Source organism: Schistocerca gregaria, chromosome X (assembly GCF_023897955.1).
Source record: "Schistocerca gregaria isolate iqSchGreg1 chromosome X, iqSchGreg1.2, whole genome shotgun sequence".
NCBI classification, from domain to species: Eukaryota; Metazoa; Arthropoda; class Insecta; order Orthoptera; family Acrididae; genus Schistocerca; species Schistocerca gregaria.
This window is the reverse complement of record NC_064931.1, coordinates 542,517,721-542,534,033: the sequence shown is the minus strand read 5'-3', so window position 1 is coordinate 542,534,033 and position 16,313 is coordinate 542,517,721. Positions and strand designations below refer to the sequence as shown.

General features: G+C 41.7%; 1 protein-coding gene across 2 annotated transcripts in view; it reads right to left on the bottom strand.

Moving 5' to 3' along the window:
* Positions 1 to 16,313, bottom strand: part of LOC126298466 (rho GTPase-activating protein 100F-like) — a 737,196-nt gene that overhangs the window by 702,149 nt on the left and 18,734 nt on the right. The gene's annotated exons all lie outside the window — the stretch shown is intronic.

The window sequence follows — 16,313 nt, the reverse complement described above, 5'->3', positions numbered from 1 at the left end:
TCCTTGACGATTGAAATCCAATCCTTGACCACACAGGCATTCGAGAACGGCTATGTGAACTTCCTCGTCTCTGAGTATTTATTTTCCTCCAGATGTTATTTCAGCTTGCCGAAAAGGTGAAAATCGTATGGCGCAAGATCTCGACTGCGTGGCGGATCACCATCGCCCACGTGTGTCAAATAGTTTGCACCATTTGAAAACGGATGGACGCTACATTGCATTTAGTTCATATATCGCCAGGATTTCATTCCGAATCTGTGTGCAATTTAGATGCCTTGCCGACGAGTATCATACGACCCCCGTGTACTTCAGTTTTGGAGTAAGCTTCCAGTTGACACGCCATTTCACTCCTGTACTGTGATGCACTTGTTATCCGTACTGCAGCACAACGGTGTGTGCAGGGAACATGGAGCATGTACTCTCTTTTGACAACGCACCACTCTTATTGCATAAAGCTGTTAGCGTGGGACGACATATATAACTTCCTTTCTGAAGTCCCTATGCAACTGCAGTCAACATGGTTAGGTTAGTGTTGTTTAACGTCCCGTCGACAACGGTTCTTTCTATGTATAATCTACGTTTCACGGAGCTAGTTTACTTGGAAACCTTTCTTTAGTACGTGTAAGGCTACCATGAAAGAACCGAAATGGAGGAGGAGGAGGAGATTACTGTTTAACTTCCCGTCGACCAAGAGGTCATTAGAGACGGAGCACAAGCTCGGGTTAGGGAAGGATGGGGAAGGAAATCGGCCGTGCCCTTTCAAAGGAACCATCCCGGCATTTGCCTGAAACGATTTAGGGAAATCACGGAAAACCTAAATCAGGATGGCTGGAGACGGGATTGAACCGTCGTCCTTCCGAATGCGAGTCCAGTGTGCTAACCACTGCACCACCTCGCTCGGTGCAGTCAACATGAAATGAGATTTTAAGTAAGCTATAGGAATTACATATCTGGAAGCTCGAGCCAAAAAATAGGTATCATTCATTTCAGAATGTAGTACGAATCAAAAGCCCTTGATAGTAGGATAAAATAGGAAGGATACGAGAGAGATGCAATTAGTGCCCGCCATAGCTCTCTGTCTTGTAATGTAGCACACACCGACAAGTTAACTATTACCTATTCTATGATCATCTACTGACAAATCGTCCTGCAGATTTAGCCCATTTTCTGGATTTTTAGCGTCCACGCTGCACTTTTCGGAGAAGATCCCTGCTGTTCTAACAAGTGGAGCAGGTTGCTACTAGTTTATCTAGCCTTAGTGGAAAAGTACCTTTTATTTAGGCTTAGGTCTAATATTGGTGCTTCTTTACAAAAAAAAAACACGATTCTAGTATGATATTATGAGAACAGTTATTGATGAGCTGTTGCGTGCTTTGATTCATGCTCGTCGTTTGTGGTGGCAGTATTTCCTTGTAGATAGCGTAGGCTGTGTGTTGTCGGAGGCATGGTAGTCACTCATACTCTCGATCTTGATCAAGTTGAGTGGCACGGCTGACACTGATATTAATGATTACTGAAAACCACCACAGCTGTATTATTACACATTTATTGTGTTACGACCGGTTTCGTTCGCAGAACATCTTCAGGTTGCCGAGTTGTGCTAAAGTCATGACAAGCAGAGCATTTGTGTCATGACGTTAACACAGCTCGGCAAAGTAAAGATGTTCAACGAACTAAATCGGTCGTAGCCCAATAAATGTGTAATAACACGGCTGTGGTGGGTTTCATTAATTATGAATACTCGTTCTCTTCCTATACTATACTCATCGCTTTTTTTCCCACACTACTTCTTTCTTACTCTCTTCATCGTAACACACTCTGTACTTCGCTTCAGTCATAACATCGTCATGCTGTATACTTGATGTTCTGCTTCGGCGCCTTCCGCTATGTTCCAATAACAACTTCCACGGCAAAGGAATGGAGGGGCGGTGGGGCAAATTTCATGATCACCAGATTTTGCGCCAGTGTCCTCAATTAAATTCCAAGTCTTTCAAATAGTTCAAATGGCTCTGAGCACTATGGGACTTAACATCTGTGGTCATCAGTACCCCAGAACTTTGAACTAATTAAACCTAACTAACCTAAGGACATCACACACATCCACGCCCGAGGCAGGATTCGAACCTACGACCGTAGCAGTCGCGCGGCTCCGGACTGAGCGTCTGAACCGCTAGACCACCGAGGCCGGCTCCAAGTCTTTCCGCAGTGTCTCATGGAGTGAGGGCATGTGACCTGTTGATGGTGATTCGTCCGTCGGATTTAGACGTTAAGCTCGGAGGCCCCCTTAATGCTGTTGGAGAGGGGTAGGCTATGTGCTGGCACCGGCTCTTATCCTCTTCCTACTCTCATCACCACAAACACAAACACGACATCACACTACACATGCCCATTACAGGCACGTACACTTACCAAATATACTTAAACACACAACTCTCACACTTCGTGAAGGAAAGGTGTGCGAAGGTCAGAAAACCCTTTTCAATTAGGCGATTGTACCTGCCCTTCGTAGTTTCCCAGCCAACAGTGCGATACGACATTATTTTTTAACTTACTAGAATTTCTGTTAGTTACTCTAACGATTATGTTTGTTATGTTGGACTCTCTTAAGGTCGCAGGTCAATTGTGTGAGGGAGAACATGTCAAGTGCAGTTTACATTAACTTGCTCTATAGATCCACATGCTCCACAGTGGCAGCTTCCTTAGTGACAGGATTTTATCCGTTACATATGTCGGAGGTATGGCCTAATAGTCACAAAAAATGTATGATGCCCCGACTGTGAGAGACATGTCGCATTTTTAAACTTTTAGTTGGTGTTCAGGAAGGAGGAAAAATACAGCCACTGTCCTTATCCATACTGCCCCACTGACTTTACCGTTTATCCTCCCTCAAACGATATACTTGAAATCCAGTTGTAGTTCTTTTGACGGTTAGTCTCCGAATCATCCCAAACTCGCCTTTCTTCAACGAGTAGGCAGCCATGCGGAACCTTATTGTGATAACTATCGTGTACAAACTGAGGAATACCAATAGCCAATCCAGTGGCATGTATCTGAGGCGGGACGTGGGAATCAGTCCGGTATTTACCTAGTTGGATGTGGAAAAGCCACCTAAAACCACATTCAGGCTGGCCGGCACACCGACGATGTCGTTACACCGCCAGATGGATTTGATCCGATCTGTCTGTTCAAAATGGCTCTGAGCATTATGGGACTTAACATCTGTGGTCATCAGTCCCCTAGAACTTAGAACTACATAAAGCATCACACACATCCATGCCCGAGGCAGGTTTAGCACCGGCGACCGTAGCGGTCACGCGGTTCCAGACTGAAGAGCCTAGAACCGCACGGCCACACCGGCCGGCGATCTGTCTGTCGAGAGTCATGTTACGCAATTTGAGAATTGGACTTCTACCATAGTATAATTTATCCTTCAGCAATATGTTGTATGCTCTTTTGAAAGTTTAGTATTTTCAATACCTAGTTTATCAGACTAGGCATTTTTCATGTTTACCGCGCCAGCTAGTGTAGTGGTGAAGTGGTGGACCAGGATTCAGAAGGAATGAACTAGCCATGCAAATTTAGGTTCTCTTCGTCTCTTAAGGCCAGTTCTGGGATGGTTCCTCGTATAAAGACATGGACGATTTCCTTAACCTTCTTTGATTAATCCGGGTTCGTGCTCCGTGTCTAATGACGTCATTGAGGGACACCACACTACCAACATTCCTTCCTTTCTTTCTCTTTTCGTTTTCATGTCTGCACACAGTGACGACGAGTTTATATGCGTTACTGCCATTTAACCACTTTCAGATAGGAAACCGCAAAACTGCTATAGTCGCTGTGTCAGGAGATAGCTCGTTTTTCTTCATAGGATTTTGGTCAGTGTGGAAAGAAGATATGATGGCGTTCCTCCTCCTCTATGGATTCATTTCTCGACTCGTTAATACCGAAAGCAGCGCTGTGCTGAATATGGACGCATTATAATCGTTCAGAAGGGAGGGAAGTAATGCCGAGCCGCCTTCATTAAAATGTTGTGAAGGGAGGCAATGAGGCATTCCTGCAGTGACCGCAACACTCGGTGACCGGGTCTGGTGCCTCTAGAGGGTTGTAACGCTCCGCCGACGGCGAGGTCGTTATGTGCACATTAATCTGTCATAATGTAGCGTGTCGGGAGGGAGGCAAGTAGCTGTAGCGAGCTGCTGTTGGAACGCGGTTTCCTTGTTGAAATGTAAATCGCGGAATGTGTGGTCGTGAATGGGAGAGCTGAGGCTGAACTTGCCGACAAGCATGCGTGAACCCAAGAGGATGGCCGAGCCACTGCCAACTTCACATGTCTGTACTCCACGAGTCAACTTCTGTACGTAGTCATGTCCCGCTATCGTTTTCAGTCTTCCTTGTCTAGATGGCGCGCAGGACGACTGGCTGTCAGCACGCATCCGTGTGAGCCCAAATTTCTCTTATCTCACCTCCGTGCCTATTGTACAATATGCCTGTGGGATGAGGTACATGTTTCTTTACTCGCAGTCGCAATTGAAAGAGCAGTTTTAACGCGACTCAGCTCCTTTCTCGTAGATTGTTGACCATCTCTACATACTCACGTCTACTAAACGAACCCGTTAACAGCCGCGCAGTTAATTCAATTACATTAGAGTTCCGAGCTGATCAATAATCCCCAACAGAAACTGGGATGCTGATTTTGCAACTGACCTCTTTCGTTGACGACTTACACTTCCTGAGGATCCTGCCAATGCACCACAGCCTGATGTCTTGCATCGCGACAGTTATATTCAGCTGGCCGTTGCATATAAAGTCGCTCTACTTGTATACCGGGTGATCAAAAAGTCAGTATAAATTTGAAAACTGAATAAATTACCGAATAATGTAGATAGAGAGGTACAAATTGACACACATGCTTGGATTGACATGGGGTTTTATTAGAACAAAAAAAATACAAAAGTTAAAAAAAACGTCCGACAGATGGCTCTTCGTGTGATCAGAATAGCAATAATTAGCATAACAAAGTAGGACAAAGCAAAGATGATGTTCTTTACAGGAAATGCTCAATATCATTCCTCAACAGTAGCTGTAGTCGAGGAATAATGCTGTGAACAGCACTGTGAAGCATGTGCGGAGTTATGGTGAGGCATTGGCGTCGGATGTTGTCTTTCAGCATCCCTAGAGATGTCGGTCGATCACGATACACTTGCGACTTCAGGGAAGCCCAAATCCAAAGTCTGGGGACCAAGCATGACGAAAGTGGCGGCTCAGCACACGATCATCACCAAACGACGCGCGCAAGAGATCTTTCACGCCTCTAGCAATATGGGGTGCATAAACATCGTACGTTCCAGCAGGTTTTTATCAGTCAGGTTGGGGATGATGCGATTGTGTAACATATCGGCGTACCTCTCACCTTTCACGGTAGCAGTTGCTGTCCAGCTCCATCTGTCGGACATTTTGTGAACTTTGTTTTTTTTATTCTAATAAAACTCCGTGTCATTCGAAGCATGTGTGTCAGTTTTTACCTCCCTATCTACGTTATTCCGTGGTTTATTAAGTTCTCAAATTTATACTGACTTTTTGATCACCCGGTACAATAAGATATTTAACAGCCTGCAACTTATTCCTTTGACTGGTCGGCAATATTGTAACACAGTTTCTTCTATCATTCATGTAAGACGTCATATTAAAGACGAAAATAAATTACTATTACGCACCTGAAAGATATGCACGATTCAGATAAATGAATAGATTTGAATTACGTATAAGTGCTAATAAATAAATAAACACTGTATGAACAACAACTCTTTATTACCGACGAGTCGTTTCAATCTGCACTGCAAATCATCTGAAGGTCTAGTTTGGAACAAGAAAAAAGCAACAACAATAAAAAATTACAGACGTGTGATAGTATATACACTACGCTCAAAAGTTGTACAAATAGCAAAGCGTATCATGAACCCACACATTCCTGGTGCAGCAGACTGCAGTTTGTGAATAGCTGTGTAAAACTGACGTAAAATACAAGAATATGATGGTAAAAATGGTATAGTCACCTTATATGTGCGAAAATCGTATAACAGTAGATGCAAACAGTGTGAAAGAGATTCTTACATCATAAAACAAGATAATTAATACAAATTAAGAATGAAAGACACATTAATTCAATACGTTTCAGCATGTACACACAAAAGAAAAAAATGCAATAGATTACCTCATAGCCCATTGTGCATCGTATATTTTTGTTCTTCTTTATATATTTTAAGATGGTGCAAAATTAACAAACACATATCATTTGCACAGTTTGAGTCCTCCATCTGTTGAAATAAAATCTTAAACATGACTGTAAATTCAGAAACTATGCGACGGTAAACTCAGAGAGATTGAAAAAAATCAGCCGAGTAGTTGCAAATAAATGTTTATTGGAACCTTAGACGCAGGGTTCGACAGTTTTAAAGTTGTCCTCTTCTTCAGAATGTATAATGGACCCTAAAACGTTGCAATAGTGGTTACAAAAATATTTTAAACAAAACAACTGTAACAAAAATTTCAAGACTAAGTGCAATCATTTGTTACATCGCACACTTATAAAGTACACCGAATGACACCAAACGGCTATTGTCATATGAGACATTCATCTTACGAATCAAATAATCACAAGGCATGACTTAAGGCAGTGGCAACATAGTATTATATTTCAGGCGAGAAGAACTGCCAAGTGTAGTGGACCATTAACACAAGATTCTCGACGACGTAGAAGTTGACTTATATGCATTAAAACACGATGATGGCATCTGTATATGGATAATAATAAAAAGTAGCTTAAGTCAACTGCCCAAATGTACAGGCTCTAGCGCTAAGGAAATCTACACGCAGGAGGCGCGAAACGTGCCCGTCAGAAATGCGCTTGAGTAGCTTATGTAAATTAAAATAGAAAAGAAAATCGTGTATTGTGTAAGGCCACTGTTAATCTATAACGATATAAAATAAACAGATATACAAATGCGAGTAAAATTTGAATCTGAAAACATTCTTAAAACAGAGTAAGACTTCAACTACATTTCGCCGCGCATGTTGTTAAAAGTGTTATTAAAAGTAGTAAATACTATAAAAAAGGGGAGAAAATGAACTAAAATTTATTAAACCCTAGTTGCTGAAGATGGAGAAACTTCGGATTAGCATTAAAGAAATTTACGAACAGCAGCTTATAACAGAGTAGCACTGCATCGACATTTCGCCGTGTATGTGGTGAATAGCTCTATTAAAAGTGATACTGTGCGGTAGAGGGGAGGGGCAGCATGAACTAAAATTTGTTAAAAGCTAATTGTTAAAGTTGAGAAACTTCCGCTTAGCATTAGGGGAGTTTACGGAGAGCAGATGAAGCAGAACGGCCAACAAATTCAAAAATTCAGATTAGGATCAAAACGTTACAGGAATGTGTCGACAAGGTTGAGAACATCCGTGCTAACGTGTAAAAATTGTCATGAAAATGAAAAACGGTATTAAATTACGGTACAGTGAAAACGTTTTGAGGAAAACGACATGCTTACGAAAGCTACAGGAGGCCGGTAAACACAAGCTCTGCGGCCGTGGGCGGCGGCTTAAAGCTCGAGTAAGTTCTTGCTTGCCAGCTGATCATTTAAGAAATTACCATCTCCTTTAACTAAATGCTTAATTATTTACAGCTCTTCTAACAAATTTAATTTCCAGGCTTTTACTCTTTTATGCAGAATTATTGTTTCCTTCAATTTTCTCGGAGAATGGTAAGAAATAAGCAAATGCTCTGCAAAAGAGGAGTTATATATGTTGTCACCTTTAGTTTCAGAGCAAATGCTCCTTATACCTGACTTCAATAGCCCTTCCAGTCTGTACTATATAATAACTACGAGAACTATTACATAACATTTTGTAGATGCCTGGGTTTGTAAAAGGATCATCTTCAGTTTTAAGCGTGTGTGTATCGAGATGCTATCATTGTGTTTTAATGTACGCAAGTCAACTTATACGCCTACATGAGACTTATGTTGATGGGCCGCTACACTTGGCATTTAATCTTTCCGCCTGAAATACTGTGGTGCTGAAGTATTAAGTCATGGCTTGTCATTATTTGTGTTCGAAAGGTGATTATCTAATATGACAAGGGTATGTGATGTAACAAGTGAGTACGCTTATCTTAAATTTTTTGTCTACAATTGTTACGTCTTTGTTTTGTTTAAAATACTTTTGTAATTACTAATGTAATTTTTAGGGTATAATATACTTTCTGAAAAAGACAATTTTAAAACTGTCGAAACTCAGGTCCAAGCTTTCAATAAATCTTTATTTGCAACTGGTTGGCAGATTTAAATAAAATTAAATAAATAAAATAAGTAAAGAAAAACTATTTTAAGAATTTGCTTTCATTTTAAAAAGTAAAAAATAAAATTACACTTTTATTGCAAGTTAAAAATTGGGATGAAAAAGAATATGGTTACATACACACGTATTTCTTTTAGCTAACAATTACTACGAATTAACGAAGGTTTATGTGGCAGTAGTTTGAAAAGTAGAGTGGCCGCCAGCGCTCGTCACCTGTCACAGCCGGTGAGTGAAGAGCGATCCGGTAGTGTGTACATGCATGTCACAGAGTGCAGTCTGCACCGACCATCTCCCATCACGGCCATCTAACATGATATACACATTTATATTCGCAGAACGAGGAAAAACATCAGAAACTGTACAGTTATTAATAATTTTATTTTGTTTTATGATGGAAGACCCTCTTTTACATTGTTTTAATGTGCTCGTCTATGGCTTAAGCACATGTCACGTGATTATACGAATTTTCTTTCCCACCAAATCCTTGTATTTTACATTAGTTTTACACAACTATCGGCAAACTTCACTTTGCAGCGCCATATATGCGCGAGTTCATAATATTTTCTGTTATTTTTACAACCTTTGAGTGTAATGTACGTAATATTGTACTTTTATAATTTGTTTATTGTTGTTGCTTTTCACCTGTTCCAGGCGGTAATAAAAAGTTGTGAGCAAAATGGCGTTTGTTTTTTTATTATAACAAAACAGATTACGGTTCCTAAGACGCGGTGTCAGTTGAGATATCAGTGCTTTAAAACGTCCTTTTGCAAGTATTTGCTTTGGCTGCCATGTTTAACTTATAAGGAGGTTGGTTTGATTTGGGATAAACGTACCCAACAGTCTCTTTATTACCATTTTAGGAAGGAGTGCTTTGTACCAATTATCGTGTTCGTCACATAGTCTGTGCCGACGTACTGATTCGTTTTCGTAGAAAATTTCAGAAGTTAATTAAATTTCAGGAGCGGCTATTAGAATATTTTCACTGTAGATTAATAGTGTGGGATGGAGGATGTGTGCTACGTGCCTCAGCGAAGTCAACCATGATCGATAGGTGACTGGGCCGTTGAATCGTGTCCAAGGTGTCTCACACAGTACGAATTTAACATTTTGTTGTACATCCGCTGTGACTTTTTCAAGAAGGCCACCAGAAAGTATGTGACAGAGGGCCAACTGAAAATAAGGAATACGGTCAGCAGCTGTGCATGAATGAGATCTGCCCAAACGTATCGCACTGAACATTTGGTACCTGCTAACCACTACGCCTCCTCGCTCGGTCGAAAAGCCGTAAGATGATGTGTGATCCAATTTAGCTCAGCTGCGCAGCAGTTGATGCTCTTTTAGTCTTCATTGTGATCCTAGACATGGTAGTTCACACGATACTATGTATTAGCCAAATTTTCTCAAATAATGGCACTGGAACAGCTAACTTTTTTTAATCTTGTTTAGCTTTGGAATACGTAACCATTTCGTTTTGTGTTCAATCATTATGTGGCCTCAAAATACATTTAACTGAAATTATTTTATTTCAAAAGATTTTATATAGTAGTAAATCACACAAACGATAGCGGTATTACGAACATTTAACATTGTTCGTTAGCCGAAGCAAAAGCTTGCAGCTATATTCGCATTACCTTCGATCGTGTTTGATCCTCTTTTCATGTTGCCGAGAAATTTCCAGATTCTCCGGAAAACCCATCAGACAAGCGATCATTTCCCTCACACGTTACAGACCAGTCTGACGAATATGAGCGAGTCATCATCTTCGCCGTTTCCTCTACGGTGTGACATTGCTATACGTTTTGTGACAATTTTAATGCTAACTGGCTTCCGGATGCCCTTCTGGACGTCAGCGCAACCGTTCCCCTCTCCTCCCTGGGACGGATCTCGTGCAGCCCGGCTGTCAGCGTCTAGAGTAAATCTCATCTTCGAGTGTGAGAACGTTTTGAGTGGCGAGTCTCTGAAAACGGACGGGAGTACCAGCCCGGTATTTACCTATTCGGAAGTGGGAAACCGCCTAAAAATCACATCCCGCCTGGCCCGTAGTTGCTCCGCCAGGCGGATTCGATCCGGTGCCGGCGCGGCTTCTTGTGTCCCGGAAATTGGCGCTTTAGCGCGGTCGGTTATCCTGGCCGCTTGGAGAGAAGCATCTGCAGCAGCTGAAATGCTGACATAGTCTAGCACATGAGTGCAGGCTGGAGCTGAAATGAAGAACGGACCTCAATGTTTTCCAGTTCCTACCTTACTATACAGGGTGTAAATTTTTAGTTGACAAACAGGAATAACTCGAAACATAAGCTTCACACGAAAAAATGTGTAGAATCCAAAGTTGATTATTTTCGAGGAGACATCTGCTGGTGCTAAAATTAGCCCACCACCCCAGCCCCCTGGGGGTGCGTGGGGAGGCAACTTTAAAATTTTAAATGGGAACCCCCATTTTTTATTGCAGAATCAGATTCTACGTAAAAAGCTACGTACATTTTGTTTTAAACATTTCTTTTGATTCTTGGTAGTTGGCACTGTAATTCAAGAAAATTCATGTTCTCATTTTTATGTGGAAAATGGTTACGGATAAATAAAAAATACTTCTTCACTTCGTAAATTTTGCTTCGCTAAAACTAAAACTCTACCTCTCTCCTCATAGGGTGGTGTTTGAGAGAGAGGAAAGAGTTTTACAAATGATGACCCAAATTTTAATTTTTTCCTCAGATTCAGATTGGGTCAACATTTGTAAAACTGTAATTCCTCTCTGTCAAACATCACCCTATAGGGATAGAGGTAGAGTTTTAGTTTTAGCGAAGCAAAATTTACGAAGAAAATAAGTATTTTTTATTTATCCGTAACCATTTTCCACGCAAAAATGAGAACATGGATTTTCTTGAATTACAGTGCCAACTACCAAGAATCAAAACAAATGTTTAAGACAAAATGTACGTAGTTTTTTATGTGGAATCTTATCCTGCAATAAGAAATGGAGGTTCCCATTCGAAATTTTAAAGTTGCCTCCCGCCGCACCCCTAGCGTGCTCGGGTGGAGAGCTAAGTTTAGCACCCACAGATGTCCCCCTCGAAAATAATCAGCTTTGGAGTCTACACATTTTTTCGTGTGAAGCTTATTTTTCGAGTTATTCCGGTTTGTCAACTTAAAATTTACACCCTGTATATTGCCAAAAAATTCTACAAATCTGTTTGAAAGCCACGTTCATCCGTCTGGCACCCTCTTTCCAAGCAAAATTCGTTCAGCAGTAGCATAATACAAAGTGCATCTCTGTTACAGCGTCAGATTTTCATGGAGTACAGTACTAGTAAATGTCGGAGGGCGTTTCCAGCGCAGGCAGCAGGATTTAACCGTCTTTCTTACTTGCTATGTGACACAACAATTTAACTGCGTCAGATGGAGCTGACAATGAGCTACGGAGCATCTCGGTTTCAGCAGAACTTCTCTAGATCTATGGGTGGTCCGCTGCGGGCATATATATGGCTTCCCACGATCAGTTGTCCTGTCCTTACCGTTCGAAATCGTCTTGCAATTTCAGAAAATTAATAGTAAGTACAAAACAGAGAGCCAGAAACAGGGGGGAAAACCAGCATCGTATTGTTAAAGCTTGGGAACTTGTACAGAAACAGAATACCGTGCGTTTGTTGATTAGGTCCAAGACAGGAGGTAGTAAAACACAGCCTTTGACTTAAAATATTTGGACTGAAGACCATTATTATTATTTAACTTTGGATGACTAGATGACTAGAGTATCTCTGGAATGATAGGTTCTCGTTATCTGATGACGAGCGATTAGTATCCAAGGGACAGGCTGCCCGTTCAAGAGGTGTTTTTCCGTGTTAAAAAAAAGAATGACGTATTTCGGGTCTGATAGCAAATGAAAATTTGTATAAGTGATTTATTTTATTATACAAGAACATTAATTATTAAAATTCTAGAGTATTGTCACTGGTGCTGTTAAACAACAACGTTGTGAAATAGTTGGTTTTAGTTTCGCCTTTAAGACAGAAATTGTATTTCTCACGTGAAGTAGAGTTCTGTATTAGTATCTCTTTTGTCATGTCGTGTCACAGTTTTATGTCTGCCTATCGTGTAAATTGAAGAAGACTATGGTTTTTTTGTGGTACAGCAATATGAAATTCTGAACGAAACCAGAGATGATCGGGGCATCCTAAGAAATTATTCTGTTCTAAGCAACAGAAAAAGTACAGTTACAGTTTGAAAGCAGCCCCCAGATTCCTTACCAAACCAAATTTCAAACTGAAATTCACCGGCGTCGTAAATGTATTGATATCTGTTGAGCAATATGTTGATGTACTGCTCTCGGCAAGGCCGCAGCTAATTCCTTCCTCCAATCTTCTCCAGTGGAGCTAGTGTGCCTTTTCTAATAGCTGCGTTCACCATGTGTGTTAAATAAAATCTAATTTTCATTCCTTCTCGAAAATCATACTGAATAGTTTTTACACGAATTCGAAAGCCTTGTCCGCCAAAAAATAAAGAATTAGCTGATCACGTCCGGGGAAAGGAGGGGAGGGGGGTGGGGTACACTGATTGCAAGTAGCTTTCTTCAAATGTCACAATTACAAGTCACCTAGTTAATTTCAAACCCATGAATGCTTGCGTGCGTTACATCTGCAACATCCGTCTTCTAGACCATGCCAGGGCTTCACGAGCCAAGTAGGATGGTTGATTCAGCCAAGTTACGTGATCACCAAAAACTCAGTGCAAACTCTTCCTCATTTCAGAGATTAAGTACCTGTCATTTCATCATAATCGCTACACAATGTCTACATTTATCTTGCATCCTAGGTATGCCCATCCATAGAATCGCGACCTCGTTATCTGTGGCTGCAGCCCGCCTCTGTGACGGCTTCCCTGTACTCTGTACACAACTCAGTGCCCAGGTGAGTTTAAGAAAAAGCTCAACTGCTTCCTTCTGTCAGCATCATAACTTTTCGACGAAAAAGTTTCCCACTGTTAAACAGTAAAGCAAATGCTTACCCCTTCTCCCAGTTACGTTTGAGTCTCTTTTCATTTCTCAAGCAGACACTTCTTTCCCATGCCTTCATTACTTCTGTTTCATCATGTTCCTCTTTCTCCCCCTCTCTTTCTCTCTACATCTACATCTACATCTACACCTACATCCATACTCCTGACGGTGTGTGGCGGAGGGTACCCTGAGTACCTCTATCGGTTCTCCCTTCTATTCCAGTCTCGTATTGTTCGTGGAAAGAAGGGTTGTCGGTATGCCTCTGTGTGGGCTCTAATCTCTCTGATTTTATCCTCATGGTCTCTTCGCGAGATATACGTAGGAGGGAGCAATATACTGCTTGACTCTTCGGTGAAGGTATGTTCTCGAAACTTTAACAAAAGCCCGTACCTAGCTACTGAGCGTCTCTCCTGCAGAGTCTTCCACTAGAGTTTATGTATCATCTCCGTAACGCTTTCGCGATTATTAAATGATCCATTAACGAAGCGCGCTGCTCTCCGTTGGATCTTCTCTATCTCTTCTATCAATCCTATCTGGTACGAATCCCACACTGTTGAGCAGTATTCAAGCAGTGGGCGAACAAGCGTACTGTAACTCACTTCCTTTGTTTTCGGATTGCATTTCCTTAGGATTCTTCCACTGAATCTCAGTCTGGCATCTGCTTTACCGACGATCAACTTTATATGATCATTCCATTTTAAATCGCTCCTAATAAGTACTTGCAGATAATTTATGGAATTAACTGCTTCCAGTTGCTGATCTCCTATTTTGTAGTTAAATGATAAGGGAACTATCTTTCTATGTAGGAACTATCTTTCATGTCTACTGCTGCCAGAATTCACTAATAAAAGCTTCCCGCTTGTAATTTATCTTTGTTGCTGTACGTTTCATGAACGAATATAAACAGTCATTTTTAAGTTATAGCTACTAGTGTTTCAGCTTTTATGTCATAGTTATTTCCCAATGTTCGATTCTGTCTTAATGTAAGGCCTCTTATAACATACATTTCGTAGCAGAATGCCTGGCTAGTTGTAACTGAAATCCTGATGGTCCTAATCTTGTCAGTATAAAAAACACAGCCTGCCAAAAAAAAGTGAAGCACGCAGAAGACGTGGTCGGATGTCAATGTGACTTCGTACACGTAGTCACCATCGGCAGGAACTGCAATTCTCTACTGTATTAACAGGTGGAACGGCTACCATAGTGCACTACTGTTGTTCGTGTTTAGTTGTTACCGTGCTTGGCAGGGTATTTAACTCGTATGAACGGCGTCAGATGTTGAGTGATCACTGTGAACGACACGGACATGCTGCGTACTCGTGTGAGACAGCGTTATCAGCACCTGATAGAATTTGAAAGGGGCCTCATTGACGGTCCCCAGTTGGCCGTCTAGTAGAATCGTGCAATATACATATTTGTGAGGGATTCGGATTTGACAGCGGCCCGATGCTACACTGCATCGAAACGTGAGGGCAGACATATTCGTCGTCAAGACTCCAGTCGATCACGACTGACCACCAAGGGCGAGGATCGTCATATTATGTACCAAGCACATCGTACCGCTTCACATCTGCACCTGCCGTCCGAGAACAACTACTGGACTTCCTGCAGTATTATGTGTCATCCTGCACCACAGGTCGGAGAATAGCAGCGACCGGACTAGGGAGTGGCGCCGAGGTCACGAAGCATGGAATGCTGATGAGTGGCGTCTCGTTGTGTTCAATGATGAATCGCGGCTATGAACTACCCCGGATGACCGCCGTCGGCGATTATGGTGACGATTTTCGGAGAGGTGTCATTCTCACAATCAGGATGAATCAAAAAGAGTCATCCGATTTGGCACGCCTATATTTCTTAAAATAATAAATATATACAATGAATTTTGTTTTTTAATGAACGAGAGAATCAAAAAAAAATTTTTCTACCTTTTGATAGGTGTTCAATATGCCCCCTTTGGGATGCAAGGTATATGTCAATGCAGTATTCAAATTGTTCCCAGACTGCAGCGAGTCTTGAGTTACAGCTTCCACAGCAGCTGTTATGCGATGTCTCAGTTCATTCACTGTTGTTGGTAACGGAGGCACATAAAAAGAGTCTTTTATAAACCCCACAAGAAATAATCACATACAGCCAGGTCCTGTGACCCTGAAGGCCGGTAATGTAAGGCTGAATCATTTGGTCCAGTGCGACAGATCCAACGTTCAGTTATCCTTTGATTTAAAAATTCCCCGCTTCCAGATGCCACTGTGGCTGTGCCCCAACCTGTTGGTAAATGAAGTCGTTCGAATCAGTCCCTAACTGTGGGAAAAGAAAGTTCTTAAGCATGTCGAGATGTGTGTTTCCTGTAACAGTGTTCTCGGCAAAGAAAAATGGACCATTCACCTTTTCCCGTGAAACTGCACAAAACACATTAAATTTTGGAGAGTCCCTTTTTCTCGGAATTGTTCATGCCGTCGTCTAATGCTCTGTGCTGTAGGAGGCTCCACACCATACCTAGTACGAAAGTCACTCTGAGCAGTTATTACTGACATGCATGACGCAAAACGTAGAACACAAAATGCTTTATGTTGTCCCGACACCATTTTTACCAAAACTGAGGCGGGCGCACACTGTTGCTACGTAGTGGGAACGATGTAAAACTCGAAAGTTTGCTCTTCCCAACAGTACGTTGTTCACGCACATATCTCAAAGAACGTAATAGCTAAGATTTTTTAAAAATCGGATGATTCTTTTTGGTACGCCCTGTATTTTGGAGAGAGACAACGGTGTTACTCCTAGCATAATGGTGTGGGGGGCCAGACAACAGCTGACAGGTATTGAGCGAACTCCTGATGGCACAACGGTGCGTCACGGACATTCTTTGGACTCATGTGTTACCTCTCAAGAGACAGTACTGTAGTACCGTTTGTCGACAGGAAAATGCTCGTCCATGCATGACACGTGTCTCTGTGAACTGTCTGGGTGATGTTGCGGT